This window comes from Lactuca sativa, chromosome 5 (genome assembly GCF_002870075.4).
Source record: "Lactuca sativa cultivar Salinas chromosome 5, Lsat_Salinas_v11, whole genome shotgun sequence".
Lineage (NCBI taxonomy): Eukaryota > Viridiplantae > Streptophyta > Magnoliopsida > Asterales > Asteraceae > Lactuca > Lactuca sativa.
This window is the reverse complement of record NC_056627.2, coordinates 8,584,039-8,607,830: the sequence shown is the minus strand read 5'-3', so window position 1 is coordinate 8,607,830 and position 23,792 is coordinate 8,584,039.

Below are 23,792 nucleotides of genomic sequence, written 5' to 3'. Positions count from 1 at the left end.
TATTCTCATCCAACTAAATGATAATAACCAAAGTTTAAAGTTTTATACATTTTTATATGATGCTTGAAAAGTGTTGATTATGAATGTTCATGTTTATGAGTTTGTTTAGATTAAAAGAAAAAATTATGAGATTGTTGTTTTCAATCCAAATTAATCTAGAAGTTGGTAATAATATGTGTTTTTGTAACTTGTCCTCAAGTTACTTGAAAAGTCACATTTACGAATTTTATAACTCATAAACTTTCCATAAGTTCTGAAAAAATGAAGAGTCACATTTTTTAAATGCTTGTAAAGTCTTCCATAACTTGTCTACAAGTTATGGAACTTGAAGAGTTTTTCCATTAAACCACTATAAAACCCATAAGTTATGGAAACCGTAAGTTTTTGAATTGTTCAAAACTTGTCCTCAAGTTTTGGAAGTTGTAAAGTCACCCCCCATATACACTTTAATTCCAAACTCTAGAATTTTAAAAGTTAAAGTTCAAACTTTATGGACTTCATTAAATTAATTAAAGTGTTTAATTAAAAGAGTTAATAATTTCATAAAGACATGGTTTAAGTTTAATTAAATTAAGACTGTAGTTTAATTAATAAATTAAACCACCAAGTATTTTAAATGTTTAAAATACACCCTTATACTATTATAATATTAAAAGTTAATGATTATATATACGTATAAGAGTAAATTCAATCTTACCGTTAGTAGGCCTCATTCACGAAGCCGGTCTATAAGGGGGGGGGGGTATAAGGTTACTGCCTATAAAATGACAGTTTAATGGGTGTCCACTCTAACTCATTGCTTCCTTGACCGGTGGAGGGTCATTAGTCGAACGGGTAGGACAAGGACTATAATTCTCCCTTCATTAAAAGTATTAATGATAAATACTAAGTAACTAAACCTTTTATAAATACCCAATCTTAGTTACTTAGGAAAAAGTGAATAAGGTGCTAATCCATGAAATTACACTTTGCACTTTGTTTAATTCGGTTAGTGGAGCATGTGTGGTTAACCGACACACTGACTCGTATTTAACAAGGTAGGCAAAGGGTAACTTAATGTTTATCATAGTATCGATGGAGTGCGTGTGGTTAACCGACACATCGATTGAGGGGTAAACACTTAAGGGTACCAAGTAATTTGCATGGTTACTTCACACCTTGTTGTGTGATCCTCGGCATCCCAGTCACAAAAACTGAAGGGCACACTCGAGATTGAAACATGCCATTAAAAGGTTCAATGAATCTCAAAAGATCTAGGAGTTTCAAATCATATTAAAACCTAATGAATTATTTCGTTTTTCATGGTGGAAACTGGTGAATCGTCATTCACCTACCTTGGATTACGGCATCCCTCTTCTAAATTATAAAATAGTTTGTTGGTCCTAGCCTTAATATTTCATCTTGGGTGTCATATTACGGACTTTAAATCAACTATCTTGAATATCTCCCAAAAGATGTCTGGTTTAGACATTTATGATCTTCCCAAATCTCTTGAAACAACCTTTCCTAAATGAAGATGATGTCCCATGGAAATCATACTTCTTTCACCTCCTCCAATTATTCTCCCTAACCCACAAGTTATTGAAAAGTTTAAGGTCACTCAAGCCCTATTGGCAAGTAAAGGTGTATGTGTGGTCACATCTTGGAGATGTAGTCACATATTGACAAGCCGGGAGAGTTGGGTGTCCAAGTCTTGAGAAAGTTGGTGGCTCAACTACTTTCTAAGTCACATAGTGAGTTCCTTTGGGAATCCTATGAAACAGACTATCACAAGATCCTTAATGATCTTATCTATTTGCTAAGATCAACTTCCTAAAACTTGTGGACATTGACAATGTAACATTGGATATCCAGTAAAGCTCTCTCTTCCCAATGGAAAGGGATCGGCCATAGCCAACGCGGTTGACCAAATGGTAAAGAGAATGGCTAAGTTTGTGATAGTCCCATGTTCCATTACCAAAGCATCCATATGTTAAATTGCCAAAGGAAAGGGCATTGGTTGTGAAGCTGCCAATTTACCTAAGGATGTTAAAGTCAATAAGTTTGACTCTACTTCAGGTAAAGCCCACTATCTAACTCTGCTGAGTTTCTATTCTGAGATTCTTGATACATGATGTGACTCGGTCACATGTTGATGTTTTAAAAATCAAAGAAAAATGAAGAAACTTAAAGAAAGAATATGTTGAATTTGATCGTGTAGATGGATTTCTATCGCCTAGTTTGAAGATCTGATTCTTGAGCTACTTCTTAGGAGTTATGAGATATTGCTTAGGAATAGATAACAACAAGTTTTCATATGGATTGTAAGGATAAGTTTTTCCACAAAGTTTTAAAATAAAAGGAAAAAAAATTTGATTTTATTTATTTTAAAATATCCTTACAATGGCATTTGTGAAAATTTTTGTTGCTTATAAAGATTCCACTAAGAGCAAGAGTGGAAATATGAATTTGATTCTTTCATTTGTGGTATTGTCTAAATTTACCAAATAAGGAAAGATTCTCATAACCCAAGCTTTCAATAAGACTGAAACTTTGAATCATGCAAGTTGTATAGCATGATGAATGAGAATTTTTTCATCTTTGGAAAAATTAAGACTAGTTCCTTGTTAACATGTATATGTGAGTGAAGTGAAGGACTAAGGGATCGGGTACACATTCTTGTGAACCGGTCAGAGTCCACCACAAAAGATCGATAAGATTATTCGTCATAATTTACTAAAGCTCAGTAAGTATGGTTATTCTTACAAGCTTAAGTGTAATTCTGAGACATTGGAAAAGGTTCCAATTTATGGCAGAGAGAATAAGAAGAATCAAAATAGGCAGAAGGATAAAAGTTTCTCAAATCAAAAAAATGGGAGAGTACTTTAGTATCATGTTATATGATCATCTTAATGATTAAGAGACCTTATCACAATTCATCCTCTAAGTGCATTCTGATAGCTAAGAAGAGGAGCTATGAATTGTTGAAGTGGTTAAATAAACAAGATGATTCATACTTCGTTCCAAAAAAAAAATCTTAAAGTTATACTCTAAGAATGTAACTTCAGTGACATGTCTTAAAGAAGGTTTAAAACACTTATCAAATGTAAGAGTAAAAGTTTTCTACTCTTGTACATTTGAAATTGGTAAGTTGTGATGTTTTGGATATAACAAAGACCAACTAAGACCAATTGTGTTAATTGTTTGTCTTGATTAGAATCCACACTATCTCTTGAATATCTGACAAGAAAGTCTTATACATCAAGAGGACAGTGGGAGTCTCAAAGGTCTTGAAAGTCTCAAGAACTAATCAAGAATAAAACCTGAAGTTCTTCACTAGCACACAACTTGAGGTTTATAACCTATCATCTTGACATATTTTGTGCCCATTCCAGTTAAAGTTGGCTTTGCATATGAGCTCTTAGAGTTCTCAATTGGTTTCACAACAACTTGGAAGTAATGGCAGGCCCTTGAGCTGCCAGGTGGCAAGAAATTAAGATTGAATTCAGTTCGTATGAGTTTGGATTTGTCATTATCCTTGTCTTGTAACTATGGTTTTGACAATTCACATGGATAAGAACACATACACCATTAAATCTAAGGGTCATAAGGTTTCTCTTCGATTCATGAAAACGATGGTGAGGAAACACTTCCACCAAGTAGATTTGAAGTAGATTGCAATTGTGATATTTGCATTCTCAAAGTCGTTAGTGGAGCTGTGTGGTTAACCGGCACACTAACATGGTCTTGTGAGAAGTGGAAAAGGTCTAAACAATTGATACTATGATTATGGCAACCCTTTTCATAGTTCTGAAATTGTTTAGACACACATGTGAGCTATCTAAGATAAGGTGTATGATATTGATAAAGTTTCATCAAAGCAATGTAGTATCAGAAATCTGAACTTTGGTAAGAAAGTCAATAAAGTTTTGTTTTTTCTAGAAGTTCAGCTGATTTCTGAGTACATGTCAAAGATAGTGGTAGCATAAGTGTTATGCTAATAATCATCATGCTAGTGGGAGCATGATAATTATGATAAAGGTTGCAAGTTAGCAATGTTAATTATAGAAAACGAAAGGTTTCAATTAGGAAAAAGTTGTTTTGCTATAATTAAGGGAGAGGAAATTATACTTCATCTCAAATCTAAAAGCTTAGATTGAGGTTTTAATCGTATTTAGTCAAGTATATATATGAATGTTATGCTGGAATGGCTCAACATAAGAAAATTCTAATATATGGGTCCATTATTTGCGTTCTAAAATTCGATTATGATTACGGCATCCCTTTTCATAATCTGAATTATGAGAACTTGGCAAATTGAAATGGAAATATTATAGCAAAAGACTGGTTTAGTCTTTATGTGAGACATCATGAATCGTGTCCCATATGCTTCGGATATAGGATCGATTGCATGTGCTATATTGAAATGGAAATATTATAGCAAAAGACTGGTTTAGTCTTTATGTGAGACATCATGAATCATGTCCCATATGCTTCAGATATAGGATCGATTTCATATGCTATATTCATCCTTTCTAAAATTTTCCAAATGCCTGGGGCATTAAGAAGGGAAACGGTCTAGAATTGGATATGACTAAAAGGATTAAAAAATTGTCAAGGACAATCTAAGGTTTACCAAAGATTAGTTACTCAAGGACATTTAGAAGTATAGTGATAATTCTGGAAGGACCATATTGACATAATCTGTAAGGAGGCAACTCTTATTCAGAAGTGATAGTCAAAATGGAATATGGAAATGTTTCAAAGTTATAAATTATTCAATCTGTGTAAGATTAGGAAACTTAATGCAAGAAGGATGTTTCCAAGGAGCTAATCTCCTTTGGAATGCTCTGTAATGTTTGTTGTCAAGTCTTTCTGACTTTGTGCATAATCATTACAAGAGGATCAATGCATATAAGTTTAGAATCTAACAGATTTTAGTAAATGGCGTGAATTTGGAATTCTTGCTTTGGCAGTAAGGATTTGGGACTATGAAAAAAGGATAATTGGAGTTATGTTCAATCGATCTATTTCACAAAGTAAAGATCATAAACAAACATAGTATGCATACTTGGTGTATGGCATGACTAGTGTTTAGAAAACATAGTGTACATGCTTGGAGTATGGGACAACTATTGTTTTAAATTCAAAAATAAAGTTGATAGCTGAAACAGTATACAACGAACAATGTGTAATCATATGGTGATAAATAAAAGGTGTTTTAATTATGTTCATAGGTTTTGATACCATATTCGATTCAATTATTCTTGTGTTTCATTTTGCATGTTTTGACTTCCAAAATAAACTACGTCATTGTTCTGGATGACTAAGTTATTCAAACCATCCACAGTCGGTCATATGTTGGAAGGAGATATGAATTAAGGCTGTCATGGGTTGGCTTGTAGAGGTCTAAGATGTTGGACAAAGGGCTACAACACTCATGAGTGCTCATAAGTTCTGAGTATTGGATTCAACCCGCGCTCATTGGAATCACTTGATGGATTTTATCACGAGTGATCATGAGACGATAATATCTTATATTCTTCAAACCTAGAGATATGAGTTGTTACTATGAGTTGGTTATACATTGATTGCACGAAAACGCATTGGTAACTCGATGTTATAAAACGTGCCTTTGTGTATGATTCAACAAGTAGTAGAACAAGCCATATGAGTCGTAGTTTATCCATTCCTTTTACCTTCGGGATAAAAGCGATATCTGTGGGCCCCTCGATGATTTGGTGATGACAAACATAAGTGCTCGGCCGGGCCTGGACTTATTTGATTTGTTCAATTAGTCAGTCATCATAAATCGGAAATCAGGAAACAACAAATGGACAGAGAGAATGATTATAATCCATGTCTTAGTCCATATGATATCTAGAATGGAGGAATATATGATCCCTTATCTAATGGACATGTCATTGATTTGTTCAGAGTTCGATAGTGGCTTTTAAGAGCTACAATTGCTAGTCGGGATCTTGGAGTCACACTTGAATAATAGTTTTAGACTTGTCCAAGTGGGTGACTGTTGGATTAGATGCCTAAGCCCATAACTATTATTGGTATGTATTCGACTCGAGAGTAGCATGGTCCATTTGGGTTGCATATCATCAGGACAATCTGTTAGGATTGACTTTTGAGAGAAGCTTATTTATGGTTTATTAATATATTATAAGTTATAATATATTAATATGAAATCATAGGTTTTAATTAGTATTGATCAGGAATTAATTTGGAATTAATTTAGTGGTCAAAAAAGACTAATTGAATCTATGGGGACTAATTATGATAATTAGTTATATTTATATGTGTTGGGCTTATGATACATGTTGGACCAAGTTTATGTATGGATACATAAAGAGTTGGGCCACATGGACCATGGATCATAAAACCCAACGGTATGGATTTGGGTTATATCCATGACCCTAGATATAAATAGATACTTCATTGCCCAAAATCGCCACTTGTATCTTTTTAGAGTTCATGGTGTCTTTTATGTGCATGTAATTCTCTCTCAAGTTCATCCTTTGTCCATGTGTGTTGTGATTCCATTTGAGGCTTCCACACTATTGGGGCTAAGCTCTTTAAGGCGAAATACACCAGGAATTCAAGCTCCATCAAAAGGTATGTCATACTAACTAGTATATTATATTTTTATGTTAAATGCATGCTAATTGTAAGATTAATACCTTGGAAACCATTTACATGTATAATTAGTGAAAACATAGATCCAAGGTATTTAAGGTTGTATGTGCACCATAGGATGTTGTAGTATACCAAAACCCAACACTTTATCTTCCAGCCCAGCTGATTCTCCACTTCTTGTTTAAACTCTTTGAACTTTTCAAAGTTTTTTGACTTGTGATTGATTAAGTAGATATACCCATATTTGCTATAATAATAGGTAAATTCACATAGAAATTATTCGCATCCCTTGTGGTGGATCTAAAGGGCCCACATACATCGGTATGTATGAGATTCAATAAACCCTCACCCCTTTCACAAGTACCAGTAAAGGGTGACTTGGTCATCTTTCCAAGTAAACCATACTCGCACGTGTCATCGTCCCTAAGGTCGAATGACTCCAACACTCCATCTTTTTGGAGTTGGACTATGCGTTTCTTGTTGACATGTCACAGATGAAAATACCATAATGATGCTTTATCCAAACTATTGGAAGAATCGATATGCAACACATCATTGCCTAAGTTTATTACAACCATCACTATTTCATATATACCATTATAAGGTAATGCTTCAAAAGTAGAAAGCACCATTAAAGAAAACATTAATAGAACCAGTTTCATTATTAAATGAAAATCTAAAACCTTGTTTATACAAACCATGAAAAGATTTAATGTTTCGTGTCATTTCTGACGAATAGAAGTAGTTATTCAAATCTAAACCTAACCTACTACTAAGCAATAAATAATAAACTCGAATCTTGGTGACAGACGATGCTTTCCAATTCCCCATGATTAAGCTTGTCTTCCCATGCTCCACATCCCTACATATTCTTAGACCCTGCAAATCAGAACAAATGTGAAAACCATTTCCTGTACCGAGGACCCAAGACATAGCATGTGATGAGTTATTAGAATGAATAGTATAAATACCTGCGAAGGATGGCTTTATCTTCCCATCCTTGATATCTTGCAGATACTTCAGGCACCTTCGTTTCAAATTCCCTTTATCATGGCAGTAGAAGCAATCTGCATCCTTTGGGTTTGAAGAGGGAGCAGCGGGACTAGTCTTGGTTCCACTAGAAGAAGTACCATCTTGGGATGTTCCCTTACGGTGGCTCTTTGATGGAGCCTTCCTCTTCTTCCCTTTCCTTGACCAATATCCAAAAAAGCGGCAACAACAATAGGAGTGGATGCAACCGATTTCCCTTTTAGACTACTCTCAGCAGTCCTTACAGGCCTTGAAGCTTGCTTAGAGTGACCTCCTCCTTGTTCAAGTGGTAGGTCATACGAAATTGGTCGTAGTAAGGAGGTAATGAGTGTAGACTAATATCTATGGCCAGCTCCTCATCAAAGTTAACATTTGACTTCAGCAAGCGGTACACATACCTTTGCATTTTCTATAGGTGGGCCGTGATGGACTCTCCATCCTCCATTTTCGTAGTGATCATCGCAACAATGATCTCATACCATTCCTGTCTGGCACTTTGATGGTACCTATCCATCAAATCTTGGTGCATCTCATATGCATAGTAGTCCTCATAGGAGCTTAGGAGTTCATCAGTCCTTGTTGTGAGTATGATGCAATGAACCTTCTTAGCATCTTGCTCATGAGCCTCATAGGAAACAATCTCTTCAGGAGTAGCAGTGTTCACATTAACCTCCTTCGACTCCTTGTCAATAACATACTCTTTATCCTCGTAATGGGTGACCATGCGAATGTTTCGGGTCTAATCATCGAAGTTGGACCCATTGAATATCACCCTCCCACAAAAGTTCATGAGTGAGAATGATCTGAAGGGGTCGATCCAAAAGCGTTGTTGTTGTTTGAAGAAAATATCTGAAAAAGAAAAGGAACAAAGTTTAGATTAGATAAGAATCCCTAATTTAACACCCAAATGAAAAATTAGGACTAGGACCCAACACAATTATTTTCAATTTAGAAAAGGGATGCCCTAATCTAATTGTAAATAATTTGAAGGTAAGTAAATGACGATTTGACCAAATTCCACCATGAAAAATAAAAAAGACAATTAAGTTTTAAATGAGTTGAAATTCCTAGATTCTTTTGAGATTCACTGAACTTTTCAATGGCATGTTTAAATCTCGATATGTCCATCAAGCTGATGACCAGAATACCGAGGATCACAAACAAGGTGTGAATAACCATGGAAATGTACTTGGTACTCTCAATGTCATTTACCACCTAATCAATGTGTCGGTTAGCCACACATGCTCCATTAATCTATCATAAACATCGAGTTACCTTTTGCCACATTTGCTAGTCCCAAATTAGTGTGACGGTTAACCACACATGCTCCACTAACGACTAAGCAAGGTGCAAAGTGTAATTTCATGGAATATCATCATTTTCACATTTTTCCTAAAGTAACTAAGATTAGGAAGTTTATAAAACATTTAGTTACTTTATAAAATCATTATACTTATTAATGATGTAACAACCCAAAGTTTTCCATCGCTGAGACCCGTTCCGCCCGTAAAATTCGCCGTTTATCAATTCGTTCCGATTTTGTTTTTGGGTTAAATTATTTAAACTTATATGTTTATTTAATACTAATGAGTCTCCAAACCCCTTAGGAACTCATGAGATTAGCCTAAAATGTTTATTTCAGAAATTTTAGAAACGTCCCCGCCGTGTTACAGACACTTAATCGGGTGCGACCAAAAGCCTCGTTTAATGCCGGTATCGGGTAGAATTCCTCTGTGTACAAGTTTTAGGACCTATTTAAACGTGTTCAAGCTTTCATTTGAAGCTTTTGCTTCATCTGTCTACTCTCTCTCTCTAACGTCTCTCCTCAACAAAATTTAAGGGTCCAAAACATCAAATTTAAGGCTTCTAATCACCAAGGTACCTTCCCTAACTTGTTATACAACCCCTCTAGCTTTCAAATTCGAGTTTAAACCATGGATTAGGACTATTATCATGAGTTTACGGCCCTAGAACAGTCCTAGGCCGTAAACTCATATAAATGGGGTTTTTATGCCCTTAAACTCTTACAAAACACCAACAAGGCTTAGATAAGACTTGTAGAATTATGGATTTGGCCTTGGAACACCTTGAACATCAATTTAGAGGAGCAAACTTGAGTTTACTTCCCAATAACATGCTTGGGCCGTAAACTCATATTCTTGGGGAGTAAACTCCTCTAAATGTGTTAAGATGCCACTTAAACACACCTTAAAGCTTGGGATAAATTCTAGAAGTGAACACAAACAAGAATTGGACCTTAAAACATAATAAAACACCCATTTAGGGAGTTCACGGCAATGAGGGGGTTCATGGGCCATAAACTCCTAAATTCATGCCAAAAGTCCCCCAAAAATTGATATAAGGCTTGGGAAAAATCATTGGAATCACATATGATTGTTTAAGGACCAAAACTTTAAGGATTGGATGTGAGGGGGGGAGTTTATGGCCATAAACTCCATGTTTACTTCCGTAAACTCCAATAAATGGTATTTAAGTAAGTATAAATTCATCCTAATGCCCTAGATAAATTCCTAGCTAAATTATCCTTGTATTTTGAAGCCATTTTGCATCCAAAAGTACCCTCCATGAGTTCACGGTCGTGAACTCATGTGGATGGGGTATTTAGGGCAGTAAACTCCTTAAGGAGTTTACTCTTGAAGAGTAAACTCCATTCCCTAGTCATACAAGTCCTTAAATGCCACCCGGGTCCTTCCAAACTCTTGTAATGGGGTGTTTCCGCAACTAGAAGTGTATGTCCTTAACAAATAAATTAATCAAGTCCTAATTAGATACAAATGTGTATCATTTCATAATCCATAGGAATCTTGTGCGTTCGCGAACCTAGAACTGACGTTTAGGATCTAAACTGACGCGTTTCTCAACCGGTGAGTTCATACCCCTACCCTTTTTCAAATGTTTTTCAAATGTTTTCAAGGGGGGAATACAAGCAAAAGTACAAGGAAATCTTGTACTTCAACTTATTTTCAGTTCAATATTTCATTTTATGTATGTTTCTAATTTCAGAATTTGTGTTAACTAATGGTTCGAATTGCAGGGTAAACAGTTAGACTAAAGTCAGATTTCTTTAAAAAGTGTTTTAAACTATATTACTTTTTGTAAAAGAAATCATACTAATCATAAATAAGATTAATACTAAACGAATATGATTACGAATATAACCAATAAGATAGTACGAATACGAATACGAATAGAATACGAATATAACCAATAAGATAGTACGAATACGAATACGAATATGAATATAACAAATAGGATAGAACGAATACGAATACGAATATAACAAATAGGATAGAACGAATGCGAATACGAATATAACTAATAGGATAGAACGAATACGAATACGAATAGAAATAGGACTACAAATGTGAAATAACGCCTTTGGATGACATCAAGACTTCAAATATACAGTTAGTGTACGCCTTGAATGTCACCAGAGTTTCGAATTTAATATGAAAGTACGCCTCTAGACCTCTACTGATTTTCGAATACATCCGCCTTAGAATGTATCCAGAGATACGAAAATACAACTAATATACTCTTTTGGAAATCATCAGAATAATCGAAAATACTATAATGTACGTTTCTGGTGAATCCAAATATTCGAAAATACAACTAAGTTAGTAGATGATAGACATTCGAATGTAGGATAACTAAGAGTTCAGAATACTTAACTAATACTGCAAGTATCGTAATCATTAGTACTTCGAAATCAAACTTAAGAACCAACCTCAACACATAGGAAAATATGGGATTTTCCTGAAGTAACATAACAAATAGTAATGAAATTAGAAACAAATAGACAACTCAAAACATAAAAAAAATATGGGATTTTCCTAGGATAGCATAACAACTCATAAACGAATAAAGTAACAAACGAATAACTAAACTATTAGGAAAATATGGGATTTTCCTGGAATGACATAACAAACCGTTTTTGAATTTGTAACAAAAGATAACTAAATTGTTTTCATAAGAAAATATGGGATTTTCTTGAACAGCCACTTTTTCAGAAAGCAAAGGAAACTCGTTCTTTTCAAAACCAAACCGCTTATGAACTCACCAGCTTTTTGATGATTTTCAAACTGCTTGTATTCTCAGGTCAGCGTTAGATAGGTACAACGCTATCCTTTGGAGAAGACGGAGCGTTCCGAAGACTCGTCTTTGCTTTTGTTCATATGATATATGTATATAACACTCGTATAACTTTTCTTTCAAACAGATGTAAACAATATTATGTAATGTAATGTTTTGTGTTTACTGTTTTACTATGTGCATTGGATTTGATACTCAACATCGAGTCAACCCCAGAAATGTTTCCGCCTTTGGTTTTCGGGGTGTGACAGATTGGTATCAGAGCTCTTGTTTATAGTGAACTAGTATACCAAAGCTTACATGGTATAAGACTATAAACATTAAGGGGCCTAAGTGCTCTGAACTAAAAGTATACTCTACAAATATAAGTATTTTGTAAAGTATACAAGTATACCGAACCATCGAAATCCGTAACTACAAGTAGAACAAAATATAAGAAAATGGGTGTTGTACGATGCGGTTAAGCATGGGCAGTTATGTAGTCGTGTCTAGGATCAATATAGCCTGGCCAACTATATTCATTCGAGACACAGCCAAGATGTGCTTGGGAGTGACTGTGGTACGCAACATACCTAAAACTTACCCAATATCCCAAACAACGAGTCGTCGTTGCAGCGAACCATGAAATACTATGGGAGTATTTCTCGAGCCGATCCGTTGTAGAAGTTCTCATTCAAGCGTTGTTCCTTGATCATTCCTTTAGCGATAAATCATTTGCTTTGATAACTACTTCCTATTTTATCGCTTAATAGAATATCTGTCTGAATGAGATATCCCCTGTTTCTTATCTCTTGATTCAATTCAGAGGACTTATGATCCTCTCTTTCCTGGTTATTTTAGATCAAGATGCCTCCGAGGAAAAGACCCAGCTCAAAGACCAACAACCCTCCACCTCCACTACCTCCTATTCAAATCGACCTGGAAACACTTCAGGCAGCCATTCCTGCCACAATATCAGCCACCCCGTCTTAACTAAACCCTAGTGGTTCAGGGGGTGGTACCCAAACCCAAAACCCGGAAGGTAATCAGGGACACCGGAAGGAGTGTTCCTATAAAGACTTTATGAACGCAAAACCCACGTTCTTCGATGGCATAGGGGGTGTCATTGCTCTAACTCGGTGGTTAGAGAAAATTGAATCTATCTTCGAAATGTATGCCTTTTTCAGAATCCGACAAGGTGAAATTCGTCACCTGTATGCTCACCGATAAAGCTTTCACTTGGTGGAACGGCCGAGTCAAATCCTTGACTCTACCTGTAGTCAATGCTATGGGATGGGAAGTTATGAAGGAACTTTTACGCGTGGAGTATTGCCCTCAGGGTAAAGTCCTGAAGCTGGAGCATGAACTCTAGCACCTGAAGATGAAAGGTTCTGATATCGCCACTTACACTTCAAGGTTTGATGACTTGGCACTTCTTTGTCCGGGGATGGTTACCCCGGAGAGCAAAAAGGTAAAAAGGTTCATCTGGGGATTAACCCAACGAAAAGGAACGTTTTAGATGCGAAGCCGGATACCTATGATAGTGCCAAATGTCTAGCGCAAACCCTGATCGATCACAATGATGACCAAGAAGAAGCAGAAACCACTTCCGAGCCAACAGAAAAGAGTGGCGAGAAAAGAAAGTTTTGGAAAAAGAAGAAGAAGAGTCAGTCTACCCTAGAACCCTCAAAGAAACAACAGATAGTGGCAGTCCACGCTACCACTACCCCTGTTGCTGTATCTGTTGTAGGTTCCTCAGCCCAAGCACTTGTCACCGGATATGTCGGTATCCTCTTGTGGTGTAATTGATGTAGCTACAACCATCGCATCCCTGGCCCCTGTCATGCAAAGTTTTGTAAAAGTTGTGGCCAGGAAGGTCACCTCGTGCGAAGCTGCAAAACCCCAACCCAACCAACTAGTCAAGCTTCTAGAGTTGGTATCGATCAAACCTGCTACAGTTGTGGAGAGGTCGAGCATTATAAACGAAACTATCCTAAGGCAGTAACATCTGGCAACACCGGGAGAGTCCTGACTATGGGACAAGAAAGGACAGCCGCCGACCCCACCGTTGCCACAGGTATATTGTCTCTCGATGAATCTTATGCCTATGATCCTTTTGATTCTAATGCCGGAAGAATTTGCTAACCATTCATTCAAATATCTTTCTAAACTAAATCCTTCGTTAGTAATCGAAACGTGTACCGTCGAGTTGACCAACCAGTGAGAAAGAGAACGTTAATGTCATACCCTTAGATCTTATCCTCAATTCGGATGATTATTCCTTTCCATTCGATCTAATGGTAAACTTTTCGTGAAAAGCTTTGATGCGATCATTGGCATGTAATGACTAAGTCTCACTCATGCTGTTATTCTTGTTTTCGAAAGGGTCGTCCGTCTGAATCTTTCTTCTGACCCGACTCTCATGATTCTCGGCATCAAACCTAAATCCAACCTTCGCATCTTCGTGTATCAAAACTTAGAAAGTTTCCCATGCATTCCTCGTCCGTGTGATATTCGGGAAACGAGAAGTCTGCAACTCTTTCCCCAATGCCTTTCCCGAAAATTCTCGAGAATTCCTTCAGAACGTCTAGTCAAGTCTCATATCGACCTAATCCCTGGAACTGCCTCGTAACCGAACCTCCGGGAGGATGATGTATCCAATACAGCGACCAGGACCTGGCATGATCACCATGAGTTTGTATTGGTGCCCTTCGATCTACCATCCTCCTTGGTTATGTAGATAAGCAAGTCCATTATACCCGTGGACCTTTCCAAAAGCTAAGACGATAGGGAACTAGTCGGTACCAGAGATACCTATAGAAACCTGTAACTTAGTAACATTAGACCCTTTGCGATCCTCGTAGGATCGATTCCGTAACCTTCAAACTTCGGTTACCCTCGGAACTTAGTAACATCCATCTGGTACTTCACGTCTCGGTCTTTAAGAAGTATCTACCCAACGAATCTAAGATGCGTCCCGATAGTGAGGGTTCGCTGGAACGTCAAGCGGAGACTCGATTCCAAAAGGGAGCGTGAAAACCCGGAGCAGCAAATCAATCCGTATCTCATTCCAATTCATGATTTGTATCTTAATCTTTGAATTTCGGGACGAAATTCCCTCTAATGGGGGGATAATGTAACAACCCAAAGTTTTCCATCGCTGAGACCCGTTCCGCCCATAAAATTCGTAGTTTATCAACTCGTTCCAATTTCTTTTTTGGGTTAAATTATTTAAACTTATATGTTTATTTAATACTAATGAGTGTCCAAACCCCTTAGGAACTCATGAGATTAGCCCAAAATGTTTATTTCACAAATTTTAGAAACGTCCCCGCCGAGTTACGGAAACTTAATCGGGTGCGACCAAAAGCCCCGTTTAATGCCGGTATCGGGTAGAATTCCTCCGTGTCCAAGTTTAGGACCTATTTAAACGTGTTCAAGCTTTCATTTGAAGCTTTTGCTTCATCTCTCTACTCTCTCTCTAACCTCTCTCCTAAACCAAATTTAAGGGTCCAAAACATCAAATTTAAGGCTTCTAATCACCAAGGTACCTTCCCTAACTTGTTATACAACCCCTCTAGCCTTCAAATTCATTTTTAAACCTGGATTAGGACTATTATCATGAGTTTATAGCCCTAGAACAGTCCTAGGCCGTAAACTCATATAAATGGGGTTTTTATGCCCTTAAACTCTTCCAAAACACCAACAAGGCTTAGATACGACTTGTAGAATTATGGATTTGGCCTTGGAACACCTTGAACATATATTTAGAGGAGTAAACTTAAGTTTACTGCCCAAGAACATGCTTGGGCCGTAAACTCATATTCTTGGGGAGTAAACTCCTCTAAATGTGTTAAGATGCCACTTAAACACACCTTAAACCTTGGGATAAATTCTAGAAGTGACCACAAACAAGAATTGGAGTTCACGTCCATGAGGGGGTTCATGGGCCGTAAACTCCTAAAGTCATGCCAAAAGTCCCCCAAAAATTGATATAAGGCTTGGGAAAAATCATTGGAATCACATATGATTGTTTAAGGACCAAAACTTTAAGGATTGGATGTGAGGGGGGGAGTTTATAACCGTAAACTCCATGTTTACTTCCGTAAACTCCAATAAATGGTATTTAAGTAAGTATAAATTCATCCTAATGCCCTAGATAAATTCCTAGCTAAATTATCCTTGTATTTTGAAGCCATTTTGCATCCAAAAGTACCCTCCATGAGTTCACAGCCGTGAACTCATGTGGATGGGGTATTTAGGGCAGTAAACTCCTTAAGGAGTTTACTCTTGAAGAGTAAACTCCATTCCCTAGTCATACAAGTCCTTAAATGCCACCCGGGTCCTTCCAAACTCTTGTAATGGGGTGTTTCCGCAACTAGAAGTGTATGTCCTTAACAAATAAATTAATCAAGTGCTAATTAGATACAAATGTGTATCATTTCATAATCCATAGGAATCTTGTGCGTTCGCGAACCTAGAACTGACGTTTAGGATCCAAACTGACGCGTTTCTCAACCGGTGAGTTCATACCCCTACCCTTTTCAAATGTTTTTCAGATGTTTTCAGGGGGGAATACAAGCAAAAGTACAAGGAAATCTTGTACTTCAACTTATTTTCAATTCAATATTCCATTTTATGTATGTTTCTAATTTCAGAATTTGTGTTAACTAATGGTTCGAATTGCAGGGTAAACAGTTAGACTAAAGTCAGATTTCTTTAAAAAGTGTTTTAAACTATATTTACTTTTTGTAAAAGAAATCATACTAATCATAACTAAGATTAATACTAAACGAATACGAATACGAATATAACCAATAAGATAGTACGAATACTAATACGAATATAACCAATAAGATAGTACGAATACGAATATGAATATAACAAATAGGATAGAACGAATATGAATACGAATACGAATATAACAAATAGGATAGAACGAATGCGAATACAAATATAACTATTAGGAAAGAACGAATACAAATACGAATAGAAATAGGACTACGAATGCAAAATAACGCCTTTGGATGACACCAAGACTTTGAATATACAATTAGTGTACGCCTTGAATGTCATCAGAGTTTCGAATTTAATACGATAGTATGCCTCTAGACCTCTACTGAGTTTCGAATACATCTGCCTTAGAATGTCGCCAGAGATACGAAAATACAACTAATGTACTCTTTTGGAAATCATCAGAATAATCGAAAATACTGTAATGTACGTTTCTGGTGAATCCAAATATTCGAAAATACAACTAAGTTAGTAGATGATAGACATTCGAATGTAGGATAACTAAGAGTTTAGAATACTTAACTAATACTGCAAGTATGGTAATCATTAATACTTCGAAATCAAACTTAAGAACCAACCTCAACACATAGGAAAATATGGGGTTTTCCTAAAGTAACATAATAAATAGTAACGAAATTAGAAACGAATAGACAACTCAAAACATAAGAAAATATGGGATTTTCCTAGGATAGCATAACAACTCATAAACGAATAAAGTTATAAACAAATAACTAAACTATTAGGAAAATATGGGATTTTCCTGGAATGACATAACAAACCGTTTTTGAATTTGTAACAAAAGATAACTAAATTGTTTCATAAGAAAATATGGGATTTTCTTGAACAGCAACTTTATCAGAAAGCAAAGGAAACTCGTTCTTTTCAAAACCAAACCGCTTATGAACTCACCAGCTTTATGCTGATTTTCAAACCGCTTGTATTCTCAGTTCAGCGTTAGACAGGTACACCGCTATCCTTTGGAGAAGACGGAGCGTTCCGAAGACTCGTCTTTGCTTTTGTTCATATGATATATGTATATAACACTCGTATAACTTTTCTTTCAAACAGATGTAAACAATATTATGTAATGTAATGTTTTGTGTTTACTGTTTTACTATGTGCATTGGATTTGATACTCAACGTGGAGTCAACCCCGTAAATGTTTCTGCCTTTGGTTTTCGGGGTGTGACAGATGAGGAATTAGTTGCCATATCCTACCCATTCAGCTAATGACCCTCCACAAATCAAGAAAGCGGTGGGTGAGAGTAGACACCCATTAAATTGCCATTTTATATGCAACAACCTTATACCCCCTTATAGATCGCCTTCGAGACTAATGCCTACTAACAGTAAGACTAGCTTAATCTTATACATGTATATATATTTATTAATCTTATAATATTATAATAGTATAAGGGTTGAATTTTAAACTTGTAAAATTCTAGGGTTTTGAATTTAAATATTTCAAAATTAAAATTTAAATCCCAAAACTTGAGGGAATGTTTTGAAACTTTTCAAAACATCTTTTAGATCAAATTTGAAAAATAATTAATTAATCATATTATTAATATTTATCACATAATTTGACCTAATCTATTTTCTTGACAAGATAATTCAAATCAAAAAATACAAATAAATAATCTTTATCATATAAACTAAGTAAATATCTTATTTATGACAATTATCTATGAATTGCATTAGGATAATCTATAACTTATTGAAAAAATAGGATTTTGTTAGCCAAAAGCATTTTGGTAATTATGCTAATTCAATTTTTAATCAAAATACCAAAAAATCAACCCCATACTGCTTGACTCACCGAGTCATTGAATGTACTCGTCAAGTTTCCCTGACTCGTCGAGTTCATCAGGTGACTAGACAAGTTCATCAGGAAGGTGTTGGATTTTTTGACTTCTGAGATGTGAATAATTTAGCTATGCATCAAATACAAAAGAAAAATTACCTAGGCTCTGATACCACTATTGGTTTATGAGCAATACATCAATCCTATGGTGTACATGCAAACCCTAATGCTTGGATCTAGTTTTTCTAGTTGTACATGCGATAATTATCCAAGGCTCACAGACCCTAATCTAGCTTACAACAAAACTCGACTTCTATAACTAAAACCAATTTAGAAACATACCTTTGATTGTAGCTTGAAGATCTTGAACTTTTGAGAACCTAGCACTTCAAATGCGATGCCTCTAATGAATCACAAACACCAAATCAAGTTGGAAGAATCTTAGAACTCTTCTTATGGTTTTTGGTAGCCGAACTCTAGTGCCCATCGGTTCCTTATATAGCTGCAGAGTTAGTGTTTTAGTCAAAGACCTAATCTGGTTGCTCAGGCTCTAAGCAACCCACAATATCCTTCTAGAATCCCTAGCTTGGACGATTCTATATGGGTTCCCATATAAAATCGTCCATCCCTTTCTTAAGGGATCCACAACCCATATTGTAATAATCTTATAATTACAATATCAGCCCCCAAGTTACTTTGGTGAAGGCAACCTAAAAGGACCATACTACAATTGGGTCAAGTACATACCAAATATAGTTATGGGCTTAGAAACCTAATCAAACAGAGTCTCTGTCTTATTTTCCATGTATTTAAGGTATCAATTTCGCACATTGCTTATTAGTTGCTTACATCTGTTCTTAAGTTAGATTTTATGCTTTTTAGCCATGGTTAGGTGGATGTTGGGGATTAGGACGTCTCAAATGATTATTCTTTCAGATACAAGGTCTACAATAGCTCTTTTGGCATAAAGGTGCCAACTTTATGGATTTAAGGTTTTCATGCATTCTTTAAGTCTTTTATTTAGCCCTTTTGAGCTTTTGAGCTCCCCTAGTCATACTTAAGCGTAATGTTGGAAGCTTTACGTAGCCATTTACCCTCATTGGTCCAGATCTGAATTTTAGGGTTTTGTCTTTTATGATTAAGTGCTAAATGGTTAAGCCCTCAATCTTTTAAGTCTAGGGAATGGGTTTAGACCCATTTAGGTGGTTCCTAAGGGTAAAATTGGAAACTTTACCCTTCTAGATCTCATGTTGCTTGAGATCTGAGTTGTGGAGTTCTTGGAATGAATAATGTTGGCTCAATGTATTAAGATGTGGATTTTTGGCGAACTCGGTGAGTTGGCTTGGTTTTTCCCCAACTTTACAGTTGTTAGAGGAACACAACAAGTTGAAGGATAAACTCGGCGAGTTGGGTCAACTAAGGCCATTGAACTTGAATTTTAACCTTGTCTTTGACCAACTTGTTCTAAGAGGGTACTTGAGGTAATCATAACTGTAATTAAGAAAATTATGGGCTTAGGATAAGACCTAAATGGGGTTGGGCCCAATTTGTGGGCCTTTGTGGATCTTTTGGATTTGGGCCCCTATCTTGGTTCATGTTGAGTTAGAGGTAAAATGGTCATTTTACCCCAAGTAAGGATTATGGATTAGAGCTTGAAACCTAATTGCTAATTGGGTGTGTTGTTAATATTGGCAGCTTAGGAAGTCGGCATGACAGCAGCTAGGGATTTCTTTCAGTAAGCTTTTGAATTCAAGGTGAGTGAGTCTCATCATTGTTCTATGGGTTGAAGCCACCAATTTCGGCCTATTTGGTTTATGTATTGTAGGAAGACTTGGGGGTAACCCTTGGTAGTTTGTATGAAAGACCAGGAGGCGACTCCTAGAAAACTGTATGTAGGACCAGATTCTAAACTCTGGTAGCTAATTAGTTAAGTAGTGTAGATTGTATGCTAGTTATTTTTGTGATGCTTGCATGTAAGACCTAGAGATGGCTCCTGGCACTTTTCTGTAAGACCCATGGTTTTGGCCCCTAGCCTTGCAAGGAAGACCACGAGGAGGCTCGTGGCATAATGACAAGCCTATGGATGACACATAGCATTTTTATTGATTATGATATATGTGTGATATGTATGGTTCAATGTTATGATGTTATTTATAGCTCGATTGGTATGTGTAGTATGTGGTATTTGGGAAACTCACTAAGCTTTGTGCTTACAGTTTGTGGTTTATGGTTTCAGGTACTTCTGGTTCGATAGGGAAGGGCCCGACTTGGTCGTAGCACATCCACCTATGTTTTCCGCAATGTTGGAAAAGATTACTCTGATAAATGTTTTGTGTTGAAATGTTTTGGAATGTTGGAAAAGATTACTCTAGTGTTTTGAATATAATAAATATGAAATTTTAACCCTTGATTTTTAGGATGTTACAAGTTAGTATCAGAACCTTGGGTTGAGGGATTCGACATACTCTCGGGTGTGCTTGCACTCAAACTGAGCATTTGGTGAATTTTTTTAATAAATAAGCATTTAAATTGAAAAAACAAATTTCTAATTAACAAAGGGGTGTGATGTGTGCAATCGGCTGAGCTCAAGTAAGTGGTTCCCAGAATACCAATACATGTTGATTATGATATATGATATAATTATGAGAATTGCTGGCTAGAATAGGGTTAAGGATCTGCTAAGTATTTCATGACAGGATAGATGCCTTTTATGTGCCTGATTACATGAGCATTAGAATTGCATGCTAGTATTGATTCCAAATAAGTGGATAGAATGGCTTAATTAGTGTATGACGATCGGATTTTTTGTTACCTAAATGTTGTTTGTTTTGTGCATTATGAGACACTTAGTAACATGAACTGACTGCCAAGTGAATATGCTAAGTCACATGCGTCACAGGCTAAATAATTTTAGTGTGATGGATTTGACCGTAATATGCAGCTCTTGTCTCAGTCCAATCATTCTAGGTTTGATTATTTTACTCGAAGAATTATCTGATCTCTATTACATGTGACTAAATTCATGAGGAAGCCAGTGACATTGGGGGGAGTGTTTCAGCAACTGAGGTTTGGGTAAGGTTGGGAACCTAGGAAAGCCTAGGATATGCTTTAGTGGGTTAGTAGAGCGGTTTAGTGAGTTTTGGTGCATTTGTTTTGAGGAAGTTGATGGGTTTTAGCCATAAGAACATCCTATGTGCTCATACAAACCCTAATGCTTGGATCTAGGTTTCTCTATTGTACATGCAATTCATCCAAGACTATAAACCCTATATCCAGCATATGATGATCAATATAACATATAAATTAGGGTTTAGATCATACCTTGATTGTTATGTAGCAATAACAATCTCAAATCCTTCTTGTATTGACTTTAGAAAGCTTAGAGTCACAAATGTCACTCCTCTAATGGCTTACAAACACCAAGAGCAAGAGGATGAAGAAGATAAGAGAAGCAGGCTGCCCAAAACGTGTGGAAACCCTAAGGATCTTCTTCACCAAGTTTTTGGGGCTTAAGGGTCCTTTAAATAGTGAGGCTATTAGGGTTATCTAAGAAGGAAACCCTAATTTGGATGCTTAAGCCCTAAGCAACCCATGGACTCCTTCCTTAACAAGCCTTGGACGATTTCTAATGGGCTTCCCCATAGAATTCGTCCAACCTTATATTATAAGGTAATCCATAGCCCAATTGCAATTATCTTATAATTACAATTCCAGTCCCTTAAGTTTAATTAATCTCTTTTAGCCACAAACTTAATTCTTATTAATTCTTGACTAATATTAATTAAACAATATGATTTCTCCTTTAATATATTATTCTCATAATATATTAATAAATCATATTTAATCCTTTCTCTCCATAATTCATCCTATCAAGTTGCTTTGGTGAAGGCAACCCAAAAGGACCATGCACCATCGGGTCAAGTACATACCAAAATAGTTATGGACTTAGACACTAATCCAACAGTCTCCCACTTGGATAAGTCTAACAACTATTCCGCGTATGACTTCAGATCCTGATCCGCAATTGTAACTTTCTAAAGCCACTGTCAACTCTGATCTTATCAGATACGCGTGTCCTTTAGATAAGGGATCATATATTCCTCCATTCTAGATATCGTATAGACTGAGACATGGATCTAAATCATTCTCTCTGTCTATGTGTTGTTTCCCGAATTAAGATTTATGACGACTGACAACAGACTACAATTGAACACATCAATTTAGTCTCGGCTTGGCCAAGCGCTTAGGTGCCATCACTAAATCATCGAGGGCCCACAGATATCGCTTTTATCCTACTTTGGATAAAAGGAACGGATAAACTTTGACTCAATGCTCGCTTGCACTCACTCACCAAATCACACACAACAATATGTTTTATAACACCAAGTTACTGGTGCGTTTACATATTATCAATGTGCAACCGACTCGCAAGATACAACTTACACATCTCGGTTTCAAGAATATAAGATGTTATCGTCTCACCAATCACTCGTGATAAAATCCGTGAAGTGATCCAAGTGAGCGTGGGTTTAATCCAATGCTCAAATCATATTCATAAGCACTCATGAACGTTGCAGCAAACATTTGCTTATGTCTAATGCTCTTTAGACAATCCAAACACCAATTCACGACAGTCTTCATTCATACCTACTTCCAACATATGAACGACTGTGGCCCTTTCGAATAATACTAATCCCATATGGCCTCAACCTTTGAGTATAAATAAAACACCTTTTATTTATCACCATATCGATTACTTATTATTTGTTGTTTCGGGTAATCAACTTCTTACTTGAATTATTACCATACTTCTCCCATGCTCTTAGCATGCACACAATGTTTACCTATGGTTCTTACTTTGTGAAATAGATCAAATGAACACATTACCAATCATACTCATTTTACAACTCCCAATCCTTTCTACAAGTGAAAGAATATCAAATTCTTGCCACTTATAGAATATGCTAGATTCTAACATTTTATGCAATGATCCTTTCGTAATGTCATAGCACCAAAGTCACAATGACTATTGCCAACGAAATTACAAAGTCCTCTATCGGGGATTGTTACAAGACAATTCCATAGATGTGATGTCTCTCACTCAAAGTACATTCCTTTGAACATCCTTTTGCATAAAAGTTTTTAATCTTAGACATAGATTCTCAATATCTAACTCCTAATATGGAAACATTTCCATATTTTCCATATGACAACTCATTCTTAATAGAATCTTATCTATTCATAATAAAGTCGATATGGTCCATCCGATATCATACTTCCAACTACTCACAAGCGACCAATCCTCGGCGAACCCTGGATTGTCCTTTGATAGTTGTTTAATTATCTTAGTCAAAACGATTCTTGTCCTTTATCCTTCTAAATGCGCTAGACATTTGGAAAAATTTTAGAATGGTCAAATATTATAGCATTTGCAATCGATCCTATA